Here is a 19,633-nt window from a genome sequence, read left to right on the forward strand (position 1 = left end):
GGAACATTTAAGAATTTATTGGTGATTTTTTTAATTTGGGTTCTTTTCATATCGATTTGCGGACATTTTTCTAACAAAATCAAATTTCGCAAAGTTCCAATGCGCATTGAAGCATGAGTGGTTTTGATTTTTATTTTTTAGTTTCGTTTTCTTTTCATGTTGATTTGCGCCTATATTTTTCGACGAAGTTAAATTTTGTAAAGCTTATTGCAGTTGAGTTTTATTAGTTTCATAATATCGATGTTAAATTAAAAGTTTAGGAAAGAGATTTATATGGTCATTGGTAATTCGTTTTTTTACTACGTAAGAAATAATACTTACATAGCTAAGAGAACGTTTTATTGGAACAACATGTATCACAATGTTTTCTTTCTATTAATAATATATTTCAAGTCAATTTGAGAACAAAATGTATGGTTTCACTATTTCACAAATCGAGATACAGGGGGCGTAGCTCAGATGGTAGAGCGCTCGCTTAGCATGCGAGAGGTACCGGGATCGATACCCGGCGCCTCCAAGAAAACTTAACTTTTTTCTTCATTTAATGTTTTGCATTACTTAAACGTAATTATTATTTAAAAAAAATCTCTAACATTAATAACTTTATTATCAATACACTTATTAATTAGATATCTGTATTTTTAAATTAGTCACGTTTGTAATTAAATAAGTAGTTCATGTGAATCTAGCTGTTATAACTTATAATGTACAGTGGACAAATATAAATAAATGCCAACACAAAAGCAAGAACCTTTTTTATCTAAGCATTTTAAAAGATGAGGCCTGTACGCAGAAGACTTAAAATCATAATGAGGATATATCTATAACTTTACTCATACTACTATATAAGCAAATATTTAGTAAAATATACACACTCAAAATGGCAATATTTCATAAAATTCCTATGCATTTCTCAGATACTAAACCTACTCGTTCGTTAATAACACACCGAACTGCAATCGTATGTTTATTTTCTCTGTCTGTATACGCTTCAAAACGCACTCCATTCGAGCAGAAATACTGATAAAGAATAAGGACAAGAGGTATGAAATAATTTAGTTTCACTATTCGATAGTAGATGGCGGTGGCTTAAAAATCTAGCTATCCGCTAGGTTACTGTAAGTATAAAATTATTAAAGTTAAGTTATTATGTATGTATATTAAGCGGTGATAGCGCATTGGGTAGGAGCTCGACTTCAATTTCGGGGGGCCGAGTTCGAATCCCAACTCGCACTTCTAACTTTTCTAAGTTATGTGCGTTTTAAGTAATAGTTAAGATGTCCTGGGGCTTTTCCAGGATAAAAGTATATTATGTCTATCTCCAGGATACTAGATATAGACGAGCCTAATATAACCAAGATCAGTGCGTTGGGTAAGTAACATATTAGCACAAACAGACACTCTTTCGCAATTATAAATATATAGGCTAAGTTATATATATTGTGTTGTATTTGTATTATAAAAATATTGCTCGAAATACACGTTTATTATTACTACCACATTTATATTATATAAATAATAAAGAATTCCTTTCGATATACAATCGAATTGGACCGTTTTGAACCGCCATTTTGTAAGTCCAATAATGACATTTACACACGTCAAACGTCAGATTTCCCGCGCGATGCTCTCTCATAGCTAATCTAGCGTGAGTGCTTTGAAATCAGATACCTCCAGTTATATCCATTTACATCTATCTGGAAAAATGTTTTCTTTCCCATTTTGTTAATTAAATGTGTTTTAGTATTTGGTTTGCCATCGATTTGATTTTCTTATATTACTCATAAATTTCTATCTTCTTATATCTTTATGTAATAATCTGCAAAAATAGAAAGTAGTAGACGGGTTGTTCTAAATTTTTAACACAACGTTGTTTTTCATTATAAAAATGTGTGTAGGTATAGGCATTTATTCCTTCTCACGGCGACAGGGTTTAATATCAGATTAGCCTAAATCAAAGCATGGCTCATCAAGTAAGAAAATAAAGACAAGAAATAATTTCATTAAAAGTGAAAACCGAATGGTCGATTTTTAATCAACGTCGCTGTTTTTGAGACAATTTTGTTTAGAGCAATAATATCAAAAATATCCATTACTTAAACAGTCAATGCAGTAATTGTTAAAAAATATTTACTTAATTTAAATTCTGATAATAAGATAATAAGTTAACGTAAAAGATAAAATGTTTTCTTTCCTTAACGCTTGGTTAAAGTTCGAGGCTAATCACTAACGTTACTATTGATGCGCTCCTTACCTAAGTAGTCGGTTCGTTCAAAATACTCTCGAAATAATTAAACTCATAATAGCCTTAACTTAGCGGTCACATTTATTTGTATATTTCCGACATCAAAGCTGCCACAATCCGCCTTTAAACAAAACAATATATATATATATATAGCCCTATTCCGCGAGGTCGTGGGTGATTCAGAGGAAGTGCTTGTTAAAATTGTAAATAGGCATCTATAAATGACGTGAACCATTGCTCAGCCATTCTCACTGGATGTAAACACCTATCAAATGATACATTGTTAAAAACCTAGGTATCTACTTAATTTTGAACTCTCTTTTAAACTACGACTTCGTACAAACGAACGAACGACTCTCATACAAACGACTTTCATACAAACTTCCAATCCCCGTCAACCCCTTACATTTTAGGAATAAAGAATAGCTTGTGACACGAGCTTCCTTGTATTATAACATATTGTCCTGGTTACCACATTTTTTTAAAACGTGCTTGAGTTGAGCTTTCGTTGAAATAATAATTAAATAGAGTTTAATTAGATGCAGCTATAGTTTAAATCCCAAAAAAAATCTAAGTATTTTTGTGCATTGATTGTAGTAGGTGTTATCCAATAAAATTATCTGAAATACTTTGCAGTGCCATCTTGAATAGCTAAATAAACAACCAGCGTCACCTACATCTTTAACCATTAAATAATAAACCGTAGTGGAACCTTATTACAAAACCAATTTTAAAGCAATTCAGGTTTAATCAAACACCTCCTTAAATTTCCCCACCCGATCTCCAGCTGCAAATAAAACAATAACGTTATATAGTCTGCTCTAATCTACACTAACCAAGAGCGAAGTTTGAGAACTTTTGCGTCTATCGACCCCATATTTTGGCGTAAATTCAAATTCCTAAACTATTCGGGCTGAATAGTTGAAAATTGTTTGGAGCGCCATCTACCGGCAGATAGCTGAAATAGCTTGTGGAATTTATTTATGGTCGCAAAATTATTTGCGCGCCATCTTAAATAAATTCTCCTTTCAAATTGTCGGATACTATGCAGTTTGGTCAATGCAATTTGATGAATTTCGATCGATTGAAATTTCAGTGAAATATTTTAGAAATTATTGCAAAATAGGTTCAAGGTGGTGGACACTAGCGTTGGCTTTAATTTGAATTCACGTAAGACTAAAAATGCCTTTGCTAAAGATACTTATAATTAAAGAAACTTTTAACCAAATTTCACACTATTTGCAAGCTCCTATGTTACCGCTTTAAGCAAGAACTACCAACTTACCTTATCTTCCTTCTATTATAAATTTTTCCTAGTAATTTCGTCACATAGGAAAAAATATTAATTAAAATACTAGTTTTTCCCGCGTCCGCGTTTATTATGGTGTTTTAATAAAACCCGTGGAAACTGAGTGTTTTTTTAGGACAAAAGTACCTTTACCAAGTGCCTTTGTTACTCTCCGAACTTTTAACTAAATTTATGTCAAAATCAAGTTAATTGGTTGCTTAGATAGGACAAAACAAACAAACAGACTTTCACATCTACAATATTAATTATTAATTAGGACTAGCAAGTAACACTTTATTATTAACTATTATACTATAGAAGCGGTGATAGCGGTGGGTAGGACTCCTACATCACTTTCGGGGAGCCGAGTTCGGATCCCAGCACGCACCTCTAATTTTTCCATATGCGTTTTATAATCAATTACAATATCACTTGCTTCAACGGTGAAGGAAAATATCGTGAGGAAACCTGAGAGTTCTACATGATGTTCTAAAGAGTGTGAAGTCCACCAATCCGCAATGGGCTAGCGTTGTGGACTAAATATTGGAGAATGCTCCGGTTTCAGAGCGAACGTGCGTAGAGGGTACATTGCCGAAGATCTGTTTGGTTTGTACACCATACAGATTCTCATGCTTTTCGTGGACTATAGCATATTAAGCTTAATTTTCATAATATATGTTGTGGACTAACTGACTAACTAACCCTTTCTCATTATGGGAGGAACCCGTGCCCCGTAGTGGGCAAATAATGGGTTGGTATGATCATGATGAAGATGATTTGCTATAGATTATTGACTAATGGATTCTATTGTAGGTCTCGCAATTAAGTCCATGTCCATGTTATTACTCAAAATTATGTTATTAGTTTACGAGTCGGTCTCATAGGTAGCTAATAATACTATAACAATAAGGTTTAAATTACCGAGCCGACATTTTGCGTAAATGTCAAAGCGAACCCTTGAAAATGGCAGCAAAATGGCGGAGCAAAATGGCGGTGCAAATGTCAGCTATGAGTACGCAGGTAGGTTTCTACCTTAGGGACCAACTTTCGTTCTCTACTGTTGCATGCGACTCGTCCGCGTTTTTTTTCATTTGTTTATGAATATTTTCCGGGATATTTCGATTTATGTCTTTCTGGAACAGGGAAGTATATACACACAAAATGTTGTAGCCTACTGGATATATCTAAGCTATTTTACATTACGCTTTGTCCCTCGGTAACAGCGAAGAGAATACAAAACGTTGGCGGGCGATGCGACTCGGAGTGTAGGGGCATATTAGGTATGTATAATAGTTTGGAAAAAACAAAGTTGTACCTAAGTTTATGAAGTCTCGGGCAACCGCTATTATCGTAGGGTGTAATTTTTTTGGTTGACACGACGTAATCTGATAAAAAAAAACCCTGCCCAGAAATTACACATTTGCCACTTCGAACGTAGCATGGAGATATATGTATATAGATAATCCACATAGGTACGTGAAGACACGGGCATGTCTGTGCATAAATTAACAGAATACCCAGTTTATGTGTATTTTTATAGTGTTTACTTTATATTTTACCTGCATTTTCGGTTTTATCTGTGATATTAATATTCTGTAGATACAGATTGGTGCGTGGTTAAAAAAAAAAGACTAGAGACTAAGAACTAACTAAAAAAAAATCGGGGCAGTCTTTGGACTTCCGATAGAAGTGGAAGTTAAATATATGTACTCGTATATACTAACTTCTGAATTAGGTGTAAAGTTAACAATTTTCAAATTTACCCCGAAACTACTTAAGGAATCGGGATAAAAGGTAGCCTATGTTCTTTTCCATGTCAAAGGCTACATGCATCCCAGATTTCATCCAAATCAGTTCAACCGTTTTTGCGTGACTGAGTAACAAACATCCACACTTTCACATTTATAATATTAGTAGGATAGTAGGATATACAAAGTACACATATAGCTCATGGAAAGCTTTCGATGACGATGACGCGCGTTGGATAATCCAAAAAGTGTCCTAAAGAAGTTTTCTTTTATATATATTTTTTTATTTGTCTAAATCGAGAATTGATAATAGGTTTAGGTTTTATTGGTGAACCGCTTTTAACTGTACCTTAATAATCTATAGAGTCCTTTGAAAGCGTGTGATCAATCACAAAATTAAGAACATAGGTACAGAATTAGCCATTATTGCATGCAGTGCATTGTGTCCAAACAGTATGAACGCCCCGCGCACATCTTTAATTTTTATTTTGTTTCCATTTCATTTTATTTTAATTCTATTTAATTTTTTAACATTATAAACTTATTAATTAGTAGTATTTCAAGATATTTATTTTGTAACACAGTTATATTTAAAATGAAATTATTTGTAAATGATGTGTAAACATGTAATAAACTGAACATTCACTTAGCACACAACGTAGAAACTTGGACATGAAAATATGTATAAGCATTTTCATATCTAAATAAATAAATCTCACTTCACACCTGCGGAATGTTGCTAGCTCACAAACTTACCCATGTTCCCCATTTTATTGTAAAAGTTTAGAACATTAGGAATTTATAATTTTATTAGTGTTTTTACCTACACTTGGAGGAATTATCAATTTTAATAAATTTAAAATGCATCAGAAAATTTTCCAAACAGACAGGATTTGAACCTGCGACTCTCTGGCAAGCCGCAAGGGGAATCAGGCCAAAATAGCCTAAGAGTCGCTGGTTCAAATGTTGTCGGTTCCGAAAATTTTTAAACGCATTTAAAATTTGTAAAAATTAGTAATTTTAGTGACTAACCGCCTGTTCGAGAAACTACTAAAGTTGAGTGGCTTTTCATCGACTCTACTTTAGTTCATTTAAGACGTGTACAAGGTTTCTACATCTCAATTCCGTGGTTGGAATCAATGACACTAAAACGCTTAGGTGATAAAGCAATATTTCCTGAAACGACGATTCTTAACAAAAAAAAAAAAGATTATTAATCGTAAACTCCACAGGCTCTTGTACTGTACTTTGTACTATTAACAATACACGAAGGGAATCGATCAAGTCAAAGAATCCCGGCGGATTATTGTCCAATGAAAAATCGGGAAAATACATTTTCTCCCAATATGTTATTGTTGTAATACAATCTATTTTTCATTCGACGTCGAGCATAATCATTTCTAAACGGATTTTCGGATGAATAATATTATTTATCGTTTACCAACTGTTGCTCGTGACTACGTCCGCTTTTATCTTAATATATATAAATCTCCTGTCACGATGTTTCCATCGCGGGATGGACTCTTAAACTACTTAACCGATTTTAAATTAAATTGGCACTCCGTGAGCAGTCTGGTCCGACTTAAGAGATAGGGTAGCTTAGATCTTTAATTAAAGTCGCAATTTTATTTTATTGCAATTTTTTTGTCTATAATTAATTGACAGTCACATGTTATATATATATATGTACTACTATACTCATTTAAGGCTTAGCGATACTGAATAATTTAAAAACAAAATCAAACGCAGACGAAGTCGCGGGCAACAGCTAGTATATCTATATAATACCTTTAAACTGCTCTAACAAATACCATGAAATTTAGTACGCCAAAGGTTTCGGGGGCTTTCTCGTTCAGTTTCAGATTTATAAAACGTCGTTTTCAGGCAATGAAAACACGAAGGTAAATTTCGCCACCATAGACAAGTTCAGGTGGGAAAACGTTCCCAAAACGACATCAATTCGAGTTTAGATGATTATTTTTGTCCCGTTTGACTCTAGTTTCGTTAGTCTATCCTGGATTCGATACCCGGGTCGGGCAAAGAATTAAACAAGTTATATTAAAATCAATCATCATAAACAATTCAACCGAATGATACTGACCTATGTCCAGATCTTTTATACGCAGTTCCAAAATTCACGATTGTTTCGAGCGACTCGCTGTCCACTCTGTCCACCTCGTTGGGGGCCCGACCCCCAACGAGGTGGACAGAGTGGACAGCGAGTCGCGAGCCCGACCCCCGCTGGGAGACCCCAGTGAGTTATGTGCCCCTTTGCCACTTCAGCTTCGTGACTTGCTGAGCTATATTGGTAACTCTAGTTCTTCTACGGATCTTCTCATTTCCGAGTTGATCACGTAGAGATACACAGCTCTCTCCATCACCCTCTGAGTGACTCTGAGCGTTTTTATGAGTCACATAGTAAGGCGACAACGTTTTAGATCCGTCAGTCATTACTGGCAACACGTCTTAAACCTATGTAACCCTAATACCTAGGGAAGACAGAGTTCGTGTATTATCGGAGCTATGTGCGTTTTAATTTAAGCAATTGAACATCACTTGCTTTAACGGTGAAGTGAAAAACATTGTAAATTTTTGAAATTCAAGTTGATAAATGCTATTACTCGGTAAAGGAGTTCTTGGATGATAAAATATAATTATTAGTTTAGCTATTTTTTACTTGACATTCCATGTTTATTGTTCCATACAGTAAAATTAATGAAATTTTATTATATTCAGCCGATTATTTTGATTTTATTTATTTTGATGTTTTATTAATTATTACATAAATGAATTTGTTTAAATTAAGATTTGCATGTCATATATTATGACTAAACATGTATACCTACAATGTTTTATGCAAATAAAAGAATTTGATTGATTTGATTGATTTGATTGTAAGAAACCTGCATACCTGAGAGTTCCCCATAATGTTGTCAAATGCTTGTGGAGTCCACCAACCCGCTCTTGGCCAGCGTGGTGGACTACGGCCTAAACTCTTCTCGTTTTGAGAAAAGACACTATAGTGAGTGGTAATGGGTTGATGACGAGTACGGTACTGATGATAGGCAATCTTGATCTTATACGGTACATCTTTGTTACGGTAGTTACTATTGACAAGCTACGAGTGGTGCCTGCCACAAGACCCGACCAGAGAAAAGCAAAGAAATAAGAAAATCCAGTGCACCTGCCGGAATCGAACCCAGTGTATAAGAACACAATCCACACTCCGCCGCGCCTGGAAGGTCGTCTAATTTACGGAGAATACAGAGATTTAGATTAAAGGAGGTTTCTGCTATTCCCCTTTAAAGACAATTCAAAAGCTGTTTGTTTGTGTTTAAACAAAAAGAAATACTCAGTGGAGATATCATAAATAATTGGACCTCTTAAAATTTCATTACCCACAAAGCAAATAATGCTCGGCAAGAATTAAAAAGGTAATTAATATTTGGCCCAGTTCCCTTGCCTGCAAATGGGGTCCGCTCTTTGGTTGTGACGCCTTTGTTTTTCTTATGTAATTAAAAAAAAAAACCGGCCAAGTGCGAGTCGTACTGACTCTGAGGGTTCCTTACAAACTTAGGTAGGTATTTTAATAGTTTCTCCTTAACATCATCAAATATGAATAGCTATTGCCTAAAGAAGCCTATGTTCCTCACCGTCCTTTCAATTAACTCTATGCCAAAAATAAAGTTATTGGTTACTGAAGGCGTGCAGAAATGACAAACAAGCAAACAACTTTCGAATTTACAATATTGGCAAGGTTAATCTTTAGTAATCATCATCTGTATGCGCCAAAATTATAAAAATTTAAAAGCCCCGACCCTTTCATTTGACACCCATATTAAAAGATTGGTGAAATAAAATGTATATCGCCATTTTTTATTGGCGGCCATCTTGGATTTGAAATATGTTAGTGTATAGTATATAGAATTGGTGGACTAGTTAGAGAACTAGTCCACCAATTCGTACCAGTCCGCACTGGGCCAGCGTGGTGGACAACAGCTTAAACTCTCTGTAGTAGGCCGTAATCGGTTCATATGGTAATGATAGTATTCGAATAATCAAGCCCTTTCATCTAAGGAAGCTGTGAAAAAAATATGTAATCCGCCATTTTGTGGCAGCGGATATCTTAGACCGATTTTCATCCAACCTAGATAAGAACATTCCCGACTCATTCACCTTTCCAACACAAAAAAACAAAATCGGTTCATCAAATGGCACACACACAAACACAGACACGTTACCATGATGGTGGGGCCCTGATGGTAGGTTGAAAACCTTTGCATATAAAAAGAGCTCTTAACTCTTCATAGGCATGCAAGGAACACGTCCTACAGAAATCCTTTGAAGGAATGGGTATATGCCTTAATAACATGATACCGAAGGTAATATTAGATCTACGTTTACCTAAGTTTAAGCAATATATTAAAACACATTTAACAAATCGTGGTTACTACACGATTGATGAATTCCTTAACAACAAGGCTGCTTGGAAGCAGGCCACTCCGCTCTCATATCTCACAAAACAGAAAAATTCTAAAGATTGTTAAACTTTAAAATGATGTTGGAAAAGGGCCATCTGCTGAGTTTCTTGCCGGCTCTTCTCAGTGGAATCTGCCTTCCGAACCGGTGGTAGAGTCACTACAAACAGACTGACTTGACTTTTCAAAAGTGCTTATTAATTAGGCCTACTTGAAATGAATGAATTTTGAATTTTGAAAGCTTTTTTCAAGTTTTTTCTCCTTCTCCAATATAGTTTTGTATTGTCAGTTAGAAGGAGAAACAACTTGAAAACAGCATGTTTTTCATTTGTTGTTTAGTTTTATAAGAGTTGTTGTTGTAACCTGTTGATTTTCCATTAAATAAATAAATAAATAAAAGCTCTACTACTACTGGATAGAAACAATATGAAAAGCGAACCGCAGATTCAAGTTTGTCTAATAACAATTCCCCAAGGGGTTCGAAATTAATGATTTTCGGACTGTATTTGTTCTCGTTATTGCAAGGAAAAAGATAGACATTTTTGCAGAAAGGGGAGAAAATAGGCAGACCGAAAAAAAAATCAATGGTACATTGTACCTACGGTTTTCTTTGTTTGCCATTATAAAGACTAAGGCAGGCTATGTAGGGTTTAGGGTTACCACGTCCAAATTTGACATTTTCGGACAAATTGTTAAAAAAATTTGACAGTCTCAACAGATACATGTTTGAAAATTTAATGTAAGTTCATAAAAATATTTCTAAATTTAAGAAAATGTGAGTTTTCAATAATTGGAACATTAAATGCAAAACTAAACTTGTACAGTACACTAGGCTTTATAGCAATAGGGATATTCGATAGCCTACTGGAGTTGTGGTAAGCAAAGAGGTCTTATAGGAATAAGTGGCAGGTCCTGGTGTCGATCCTCGGTGAAGAATATTCAGGATTTATTATTTTTTAATTACTCAGTTCTATAGTAATAATGACCAGCAATAACAGGTTAGCGAGGCACGTGCTTTTCGAGTCACAGAGGTTTGGTTAAAAGCAAATTAAAACCTTGCAGGTGCATGAATGTTATTAGAAGCTTATAGATTTTTAACAAGTTGTTTAAAAATTACGTGGGAGGAAAAAGTTTTCCGGCGATATGGTAACCGTATGTAGGGATAGGGGGTAAGTAGGATGAAAAATCTGCGGTAGAGACTTAGGGTACATAATCATTCGCGCACAGATAGGTGTACTGTGCAAGAATGCTTGCAATATGAGGGGGTGGTTTAGTGCTGGGTAATAAAAGTATCTAGTTATCGATATATTTTTAATACGCAGAATATATTACTCGTCATCATCATCCCATTAACAGCACTCTACACAGACTTGGTCTCCTCTCTGAAGGAAAAGGGCGTAGGTCAGTGGTCCAGCACGCTGGCTCAGTGCCGATTGTTAAACTTCACACACCTTTGAGAACATTGTAAGGAAATCTCAGGCATGCAGGTTTCCTCACGAGGTTTTCCTTAATCGTTAAAGCAAGTGGTATTTAAATGTTTAATTTTAAAAAAAAACCCTTCTCATATTATAAAAATAAATGTAAGTTTGTTTGTTACGCTTTCACGCGAAAACTACTGAACCGATTTGATATGAAACTTTTTATACATATTCTTGGCGGTATTAGAAATAATATAGTATACTTTTCATAGAAAAAAAATTACGGAAGATTACTATAGACTATGTAGCAGTACGTTGCCTCCCAAAATTACGCGGGCGAAGCCGCAGGGCACATCTAGTAATATTAAGCCTAGTATAATTATAAAGCCATGTAACCGAGAAGGTAAGTTGTTTGAAGAGATATTGGTTTTCTATCGTTAATGTATCTGTAGTTGAGAATATCAATGCGTCCACAAAGTAAGCTAAAAGTTAAAGAAACTGGTATTTAATTGTTTAATAAAGAACTAAACATATAATTAGAAAGCTATGTAACCGAGAAGGTAAGTTGTTTGAAGAGATATTGGTTTTCTATCGTTAATGTATCTGTAGTTGAGAATATAGCGTCCACGTTGTGAGTAAAAGGTTATTGTATAAAGTTCTCAAATTCTTTTATATTTAAACTACGTCTCTCGATTTAGCATAGAAATTTTACCTGCGACTTAAATAAGTGAGTAATTTGTGAATTTTAATATTGAAAGTATTAATTGACTCTCTAAAAAGGGTAGACGTAATGCAATTTCCCCGCCGCGTCCCTTCGCGACAGCAATTTGACTCGGCAATTGATGACCACTTATACTTCATGCTTACCTGTCTTTTGCATTTATATTTATTAACTGATCGCGTTATATTATAATATTACGTGTTCACGATTTTGTTATTTTTTTTGAAGTTATACTTCTTCTGGCCCGTTATGGCAAAATGGCGAGAGACAATTTTTACGATGTGCGCCGTCACAAAAAACCGACACCATGAAGTGAGCTATATATATAGTCAACATTTTAGTTTTTCTAATAAAGGTTTGACAGTTGACATTCAATAATTCAAACAATACCTTTTTTTCTATTGTTAGTGTCGTTTTCTCTACAAACGTAGAGTAAGGCGTAAGGTAGAATTTTAATCTTGTTACACACACGTTTTTTTTATTTTAAGTTAAGTTTTAAGCAATGGTGTATTTTTGCGTTGGATGGTTACCTACATCCATATATACAGTAAGGAAGCTAAAATTACACATTAAGCTAATAAGTTTTCATCTGATCGCAATTTCTTCAAGTTTATAGAAAAATACCGGCTAAGTGCGAGTTGAACTTGCAGACGGTGGGTTCCGTACCAAGGTGAAATATGAAAAGCTATCCATATTATAAAGATCAAGCATAAAGCTGGGATGGGGAGCGTTCGGCAAACTCCGCCGAGTCTTCTCGTCACCCATACCGCAATGCCTGAAGACAAAAGTTTTCGATCAGTGGGTCCTGCCGGTCATGACTTACGGTGCCGAAACGTGGACACTGACAGTGAGGCTAATTCACAAACTTCAAGTCGCTCAGCGTGCTATGGAAAGAGCTATGCTTGGTATTTCTTTGAGGGATAAGATCCGTAACGAAGTGATTCGCCAAAGAACTAAAGTAACTGACATAGCCTTTCGTGTTAGCGTACTAAAGTGGCAGTGGGCTGGTCACGTTTGTCGGAGGACCGATGGACGTTGGAGTCGAAAGGTTCTCGAGTGGAGACCGCGTGTCGGTAAACGGAGTGTCGGACGCCCCCCTACTAGATGGAGCGACGACCTCCGAAAAGTGGCAGGCATCGACTGGATGAGGAAAGCCGAAAATAGGAAAAGTTGGCGCTGCTTGAAAAGAGGCCTATGTCCAGCAGTGGACGCACAATGGCTGATGATGATGATGATGATGATAAAGCACCTAAAAACGGGTTTCTTCCATACCCCCCTGGAATTTTTAACTCTCTCTCTCCCTCTTTCTCTCTCTTTATTTTTTTGTTCATGAGATACAACTTGCTGGCGAGGGTTTAGCAATAGTGGCTTCGTCACACTTTGGGTAGGGAACAGTGGCGTGTACAGGGTTTTTGACCTAGGAAATAAAGAAGGAAGATGGCATAAAGTTTTAAGGTAGGCAGAGCTATTGCGCTTTTATGAAGTGCACGCCACTGGTAGGGAATAGCATAAAACTCGAAATTCAAGATCTCCGAAGGGTCCAAAAGTAAATACAAGTTAGATATAACCCGGAAGAGTTCCCTGCAACGTGATATTCCGAGAACATAGTTTGTTTAATTCGATCCTATAACAACATTAAAGTAATTACAGACCCTTTATCAGCAAGCACAATTTTCAAGCAGGGCCTACCTTTGAAATTGTATATGAAAAGACGGGCTTTTCGTGAAACAAGAAAGAGATCGATTTTTTCACCGACTCCCTTCAAAAAAGAGGTGGTTGTCGAATCAGAAGTTGTTTATCTCCATATTTATAGACAAAATTCTTTTTTTGGTTTACAAAAGTTAATTCCGAAACGGTCCCAGTTAAATTTCATATTAATGTCATGAAGTGACAACGGAAAAATTTCAGCAAATCAACTGCGATTGCTACTATCGCTCAAAAATGCATTTTTTAACCAATGTTAAGGTTACGCAAATGTCAAAGTCAAAGTCAAATATTTCTTTATTCAAATAGGCACATAGATGGCACTTTTGATGCGTTGATTAAATACAAAATGTGTACATAGCAGTGAGTAGTGATGGCGATAACTACAATCGTAAACTTAAAACTAAAGCTACGATGATTCCAAATGCGCCCTGGTCTAAGAAGAAGCCCACAACAAACTTAGCCGGGTGTTCTTTTTGTTATCACCATCTCACATTGTCATTAGAAAATATTTAAGAAGAAACCTGGATAGAGCAATTGTTCACACCCAAGCTTTTTTATCGTTTACGTAATCCTTTATAATAGGACTTTTCTATAAGCTTTCGCTTAATACAAACTTTGAACTTTATTGTAAAATTTTATACAAGTTCCTTTAAATGAATTGCTTATTTCGTGTAGTCTAGTGTAAGACTCAGACAGAAAAACAGCAATTCTTTAGACCGGAAAAAAGCAATGCTGCTTCCCCGGACGTACAAAGTACTAGCAAAATTGTTATTTATTTGTATAGACAAATGTATCGATAGAGTAAAGAAGGGAGTTAGTTACCCTGTTACCGACGCGCCCACCTTCCCCCCTCCCTCCCAATTTTCAACCTGTTAACTAAGATGATGAGATCTCACTTCGGTTAGTAATTTAATCTCCGCGAGGTTTTCCGTCGAGTTTTCCTACAGTAAATTAACGGGGCAATCTTACCGGACATCGTTTAGGCAACTTATCAAGGTGTGACGTTAAATTGTTTATTAGCAATTTACTTGAGGGCTCGGCGGACCCTGATAATAAACAAAATCCTGGAAGCTAATCGCAGCGCCACCTATCGGGGACAATTGTGAAATTAAACCATCCATGGACACACTAAAGCACTTATGAAAAAATATATAATATTTTTTTTTTTAAAAGACCCTGACTTTCAACATCGTGCACATTATTCTAGTAGTCAAGCCCTTTCATTTGATACTCAATTTTTTTAATATTCCACTACGAGTTAGCACTGCATTCTCACTAAATCGCTAAGCGGCACGTCTTTTCTGTAGAGTGGTAACTAGCCATGGCCAAAGCCTCCCACTGAAATAGACCAGAGAAGATTGAGCTGAAAGGAGACTTTTTCAATGAGGTCTTATCACTTGCCTTGACGGTAAAGGAAACATCGTGAGTACACCCGCATACCTCAGAGTTCTCCATCAGGTCCTCAAAAGGCGTGTGAAGTCCACAGAATCAAGAACATATAGAAGCCTCATTGCATGCAGTGCATTATGTCCAAAAACAGTGAAAACTCCCCGCGCTCAACTCACTTAATGTTGCTACGTTTCAAACTTTTCCCATATTCCCCATTTTATGTTAAAGGTGTAGAACATTAGAGGTAAAAATATTATTGTTCGCTGCTAAATAGAGTGATTGGTAATTGGTCTTAACGTCTGATGACACAAGAGCTGGCGTTTATTTAGCCTAACGGCTAAGTCGTTTTTTTTTTTTTTTTAAATGTTAAGATCGCACCAGAAGAGTCACCGGTGAAAAAGTCTAGCTATTCAAAGGGGCAATAGCACTAACATTATATAGCAAACCACTACTTAAGTTGAGTGTTTTTTTTTTTTAAATATTAGTCGTGGACACGGTTTCTGAATGTTCTTAATTCTGAGGTGTTGGCTACCAATCCGCACATGGCCAGCGTGGTGGACTACGACCTAAACCCTCACCCTAAACCCCAGTGTTGGACTTCTCATTCTGATAGACCCGTGCCCTCTATTGGGCCCTTAATGGGTAGATAATGGTATATCTATACTCTATATCTATACTCTATCTATTATCTAATAATTAAGCTGAAGTTTGTCTTTTTGTACGTTGGAACGCGCTAATCTCAAGAACAAACAGATGTATTTGAAAAATTATTGTTTACATTTGATAGCTCAACTCATTGTAATGACTGAAAGTTTTACATAATTTCCTTAAAATATCCACAAGATGGCGTAAGAAGCGATATATATCACATAATTAGATAACGGAAACGGCAATTAAGGAAAATCAATAGATTAAGGAAACGTCAGTCATTATCAACACATCTTCGGGGGTAAGTGGATGGGGCGATGAGGAAAATTCTCGTTAGTACCTAAAGACGTCTCTCTATACAAATAATTCAAGTGACAGTCTGCGGTTACAAATAACTGTTTTCTTACTATGCTTTTTTATTATTTCGAGGAAATCATAACCTGAAATGTTGTTTCTAATTTCCACTGGAAGTTAGCCCTTGACTGCAATTTTACCAGGAGGTGAGTGATGATGCAGTCTGAGATGGTAGCGGGCTAACCTGTTATCATCTCAGACTGCATCATCAAGAAATACATGTGCGAGGTTTTCAGAAACAAATACAGCGTGACAACCAATCTGTGTTGTCACCAAATTGAACGTTAAATGGTGTAACGGATAACTGTAGCATCAAAATAAATCTTATGTTCCTGGTTAGGACTAACACAATAACTCACACACACGTTCATACGCACACACATACACGTGTTAATGTAATTTCAATTCATTACAATTAGTTAGAATTGGTAATTTTTTTTTTGAAATTTTTAATTTCTCTAAATCGAGTACTAGTGACGTTTTTTGTGGGTGTGTGGTAAGAATCCCTTTTTAGCTTGCATATTAATTGTAAAATGTACTGATTTATGATTGAGTGTATGCCGCACAAATATTAAAACAGTCTTAAAATATTTTATCGATAGATGCAGAGGCAGTGTCACATCCCTTTTCCCGTTTAAGTTAAATTGTATTATGATGAATAAGATGTTTCTTATTTATTCTTTACTTAACTGTTTGAAAAAGGAGTGTAATGTATTAAAAGTTCATGGATGTATGTATGTGAGTTTATACCACCCTAACTTCAAAATGCCAGAATTGATTTGGATGCAAGAATCATAAGAATCTTTACATCTTCTCACTTGAGAGTAGCCGTGTTTCTTTAATTTTGACACTAGATATACATTATTTGAATAATATAATGACGACTGTCACCATTTTTCATCTTTTCATCTGAAAATGCATGCAGTGTCAGGTAGTCTTGCAACCCAAATTGGGGCAAATAAATGGTAGGTACGTACTTAAATAAAATAAGTTTGGTGTTTGGTGTTAACATTAAGCCATGTATATCTTCAGTTTTTACACTTTTTTTAATGCTTATGGATCAGACTACATTTATGTCCTATATAGCATGAATGGCTGTATAGTTATATAACCTTTTTCATTCTTCAATGCCTTAGTTTACAAAGTTTCACATTTCGATACAGTTACCTGTGTCCAAATGGCCACCATTTAATCACTGTCAAATTCATAATTGGAATACATCGATACACAAATACAGGTCATAATAAATTCATTAATATTTTTATCGACAGATGCCCGCGTCACATCCCTACCCGTTCAGACGTCCCCTATCGATCCAGCATCTGAGGGGCGGCCCACCTTGTGACTATTACGGCCGATGAACCGATGACCTTATATTTTTAGAATATACATTATGTACCTCCGCGTAACAAAGGACCCTTATTGTTAAAGCGTATGGATTTATTTCTTCTACCTTGCATTTTGTAGTCGCCAGATAATATCTGCTGTTATAACTAACACCTGCAGGGCTAGCATTATCTCGTCTAAGGCTTTAAGAAATATGAGAAAATGGTAGAGAAAATTATCTCGTTGTGTGAATGTTAGCTCTACTGATAGTAAGAGATAAATAATAGACATGTTTTGCAGTAGAGTAACGGCAATTAGAATACGGTTATCAACACACTTCTCTTCCCGCGGGTTGCGTGCGTGGGTACTAGGGGAATATAACGGAAAGCGGGCAGCAGCGTCCTATGTGCTACTACTATTCATCTACTGCGGTCGCCAACCCGTCCACCTAATTCAGCAGTGGAGTCCTTACTGCCATAGCAACAAGTGGTAGTTCTACTTAGCATGACTACGGATATTAAGGTGGTCAGTTCGATTGCTGGGTTACTCGATTTGTGTGGTGTTTGAATAATATCTGTTGTATTTTGAGTTTTATGTCATGTGCCATAAAGCAAACATTAAATATGTTTGTGTCATTCATATGTGTTGTAAGATAAATGCAGCACTCATTGCCCACGCTTTGTACAGGTTAAACAATGCTCTAAGTTAAATGACATAAAACTCGAAATTCAATACTTTTTATTTGACTGCCGGAAGGAGCAGGTTTTTATTTTGTTAGATGAAGACTGTGCTCAGAAGTGGGACGTCGGTCAGCTGTTAAGCTGTTCAATGTTATTGTGATTGGATACTTCTGGTTTATCATTCAGTATTTTGTGTTGATTTACTTGATGCTTTAAAAGCTCTGATAGAGTAAGGATTAGTGCAGTAACAAATTAATTTAGAATTTTCATTTACTGGTGCATGAGTTTCGGTTGTTGTATCAATCTCACAGTTTAGATTGATTCTCGCACGTAGCTTCTAGTACAAGAGCCCACAGGAGTAACTCCTTAAAAGTTAAAAGTGAACCCTTCGCAATGAGTGCAATAGTTATTCTTTTTACTGCTAAAGAAAGATGGAGAAAATTGGGTTGGTGTTGTTTTACTTGAAATATCGAATTAAAGTATGATACAAATATTTAATTGAAATTTATAATACATAGCTGAGTTATACACGACTACGAATATTTGTTCGTTTAATTAATTATTAACAAATTTACAAAAAGAAAAGTATATTATTTAAGAACCCTATTCATCATTCTATTCATCTTTATTATTATAAAACTCTTTTTAAGCGGCCGATACTATTTTTACCTATGTTTAATTTTGACTATTTTCAAGCTATCAAAGTAGCCTCAGAGAGAATGCTACTATATTTTCTTCCGCGGTCAAAAAGCGACTTTTTCTCAACTGCAGTAACTTTTGTGTCCATTATTTTATTCATACGCTGTAGTTAAAAGATATCCATCGACTATTTCTATCGTCATAATCAATGTAGTAAAGTATTTATAGCTATTAATTAAATAGAAACTAATATACTTAATAGTTGAAAGATTTCGCTTCACAGCAGGAAAGAATTAAAATAAGTTGCACTGATGTCGACAAATTAATTATATCAGACATATTTTATTTCGTGTACTATTATATCATAAATTTGATTTTAATGATTTTAACGAACTCACAGTAAAAAGATGGCTATGAAAAAGAAAGTTTATATTTTCAAATTATAAAAAGATTTTCTACATCAGTCCACAATTATTGACGGAGAAATTAGTATTTCTTTATTATTATTCCACTGCGATTGTGTCCATTTATTTTAAACTCAGTTGGTGCGCAGCACGGTATCGTTACGCTAAATCGGCTTGTATCTTGCCATTGTTGGGGGTAACTAGCCACAGCTGAAACCTCCTCCTCCTTTGAAGTCTACTTAAATTTAAGTTAAATCCTCTCGATGTCTTCATACATACCAAATTGACTCTTGAAAATTCATCGATAAATTATTATCAAGCACAGATCACCGAGCGCACCACTAGAGCACTGTCAGCAAAGATAAGTGTTCGCGGTTCAGTCGACTCCGAGCATCTCATTAATGAAAAAAAAAATCAGATTCAATGTATTTTTTCATAAAACAGGCCCTGACTTTTATGTCTCGACAAAGGCCTATGCAGCGCGTAATTACAATGGAGGGGTACGGCGGGGGGGAAGGCTCTAGCGGGAGGGAGAAAGGGGGAGGTAATGGAGGAGAGAAACCTATAGGTATAACTTTGAAAACGCTT

At 35.6% G+C, this 19,633-nt stretch overlaps 1 non-coding gene across 1 annotated transcript; it reads left to right on the forward strand.

The window, feature by feature from the left end:
- Positions 1-444: 444 nt before the first annotated feature.
- Trnaa-agc lies at positions 445-517 on the forward strand. The gene has a single exon. It is a non-coding gene; the product is annotated as a tRNA-Ala (tRNA).
- The last annotated feature ends 19,116 nt before the right edge of the window (positions 518-19,633 follow it).

Source organism: Pararge aegeria, chromosome 7 (assembly GCF_905163445.1).
Source record: "Pararge aegeria chromosome 7, ilParAegt1.1, whole genome shotgun sequence".
NCBI classification, from domain to species: domain Eukaryota; kingdom Metazoa; phylum Arthropoda; class Insecta; order Lepidoptera; family Nymphalidae; genus Pararge; species Pararge aegeria.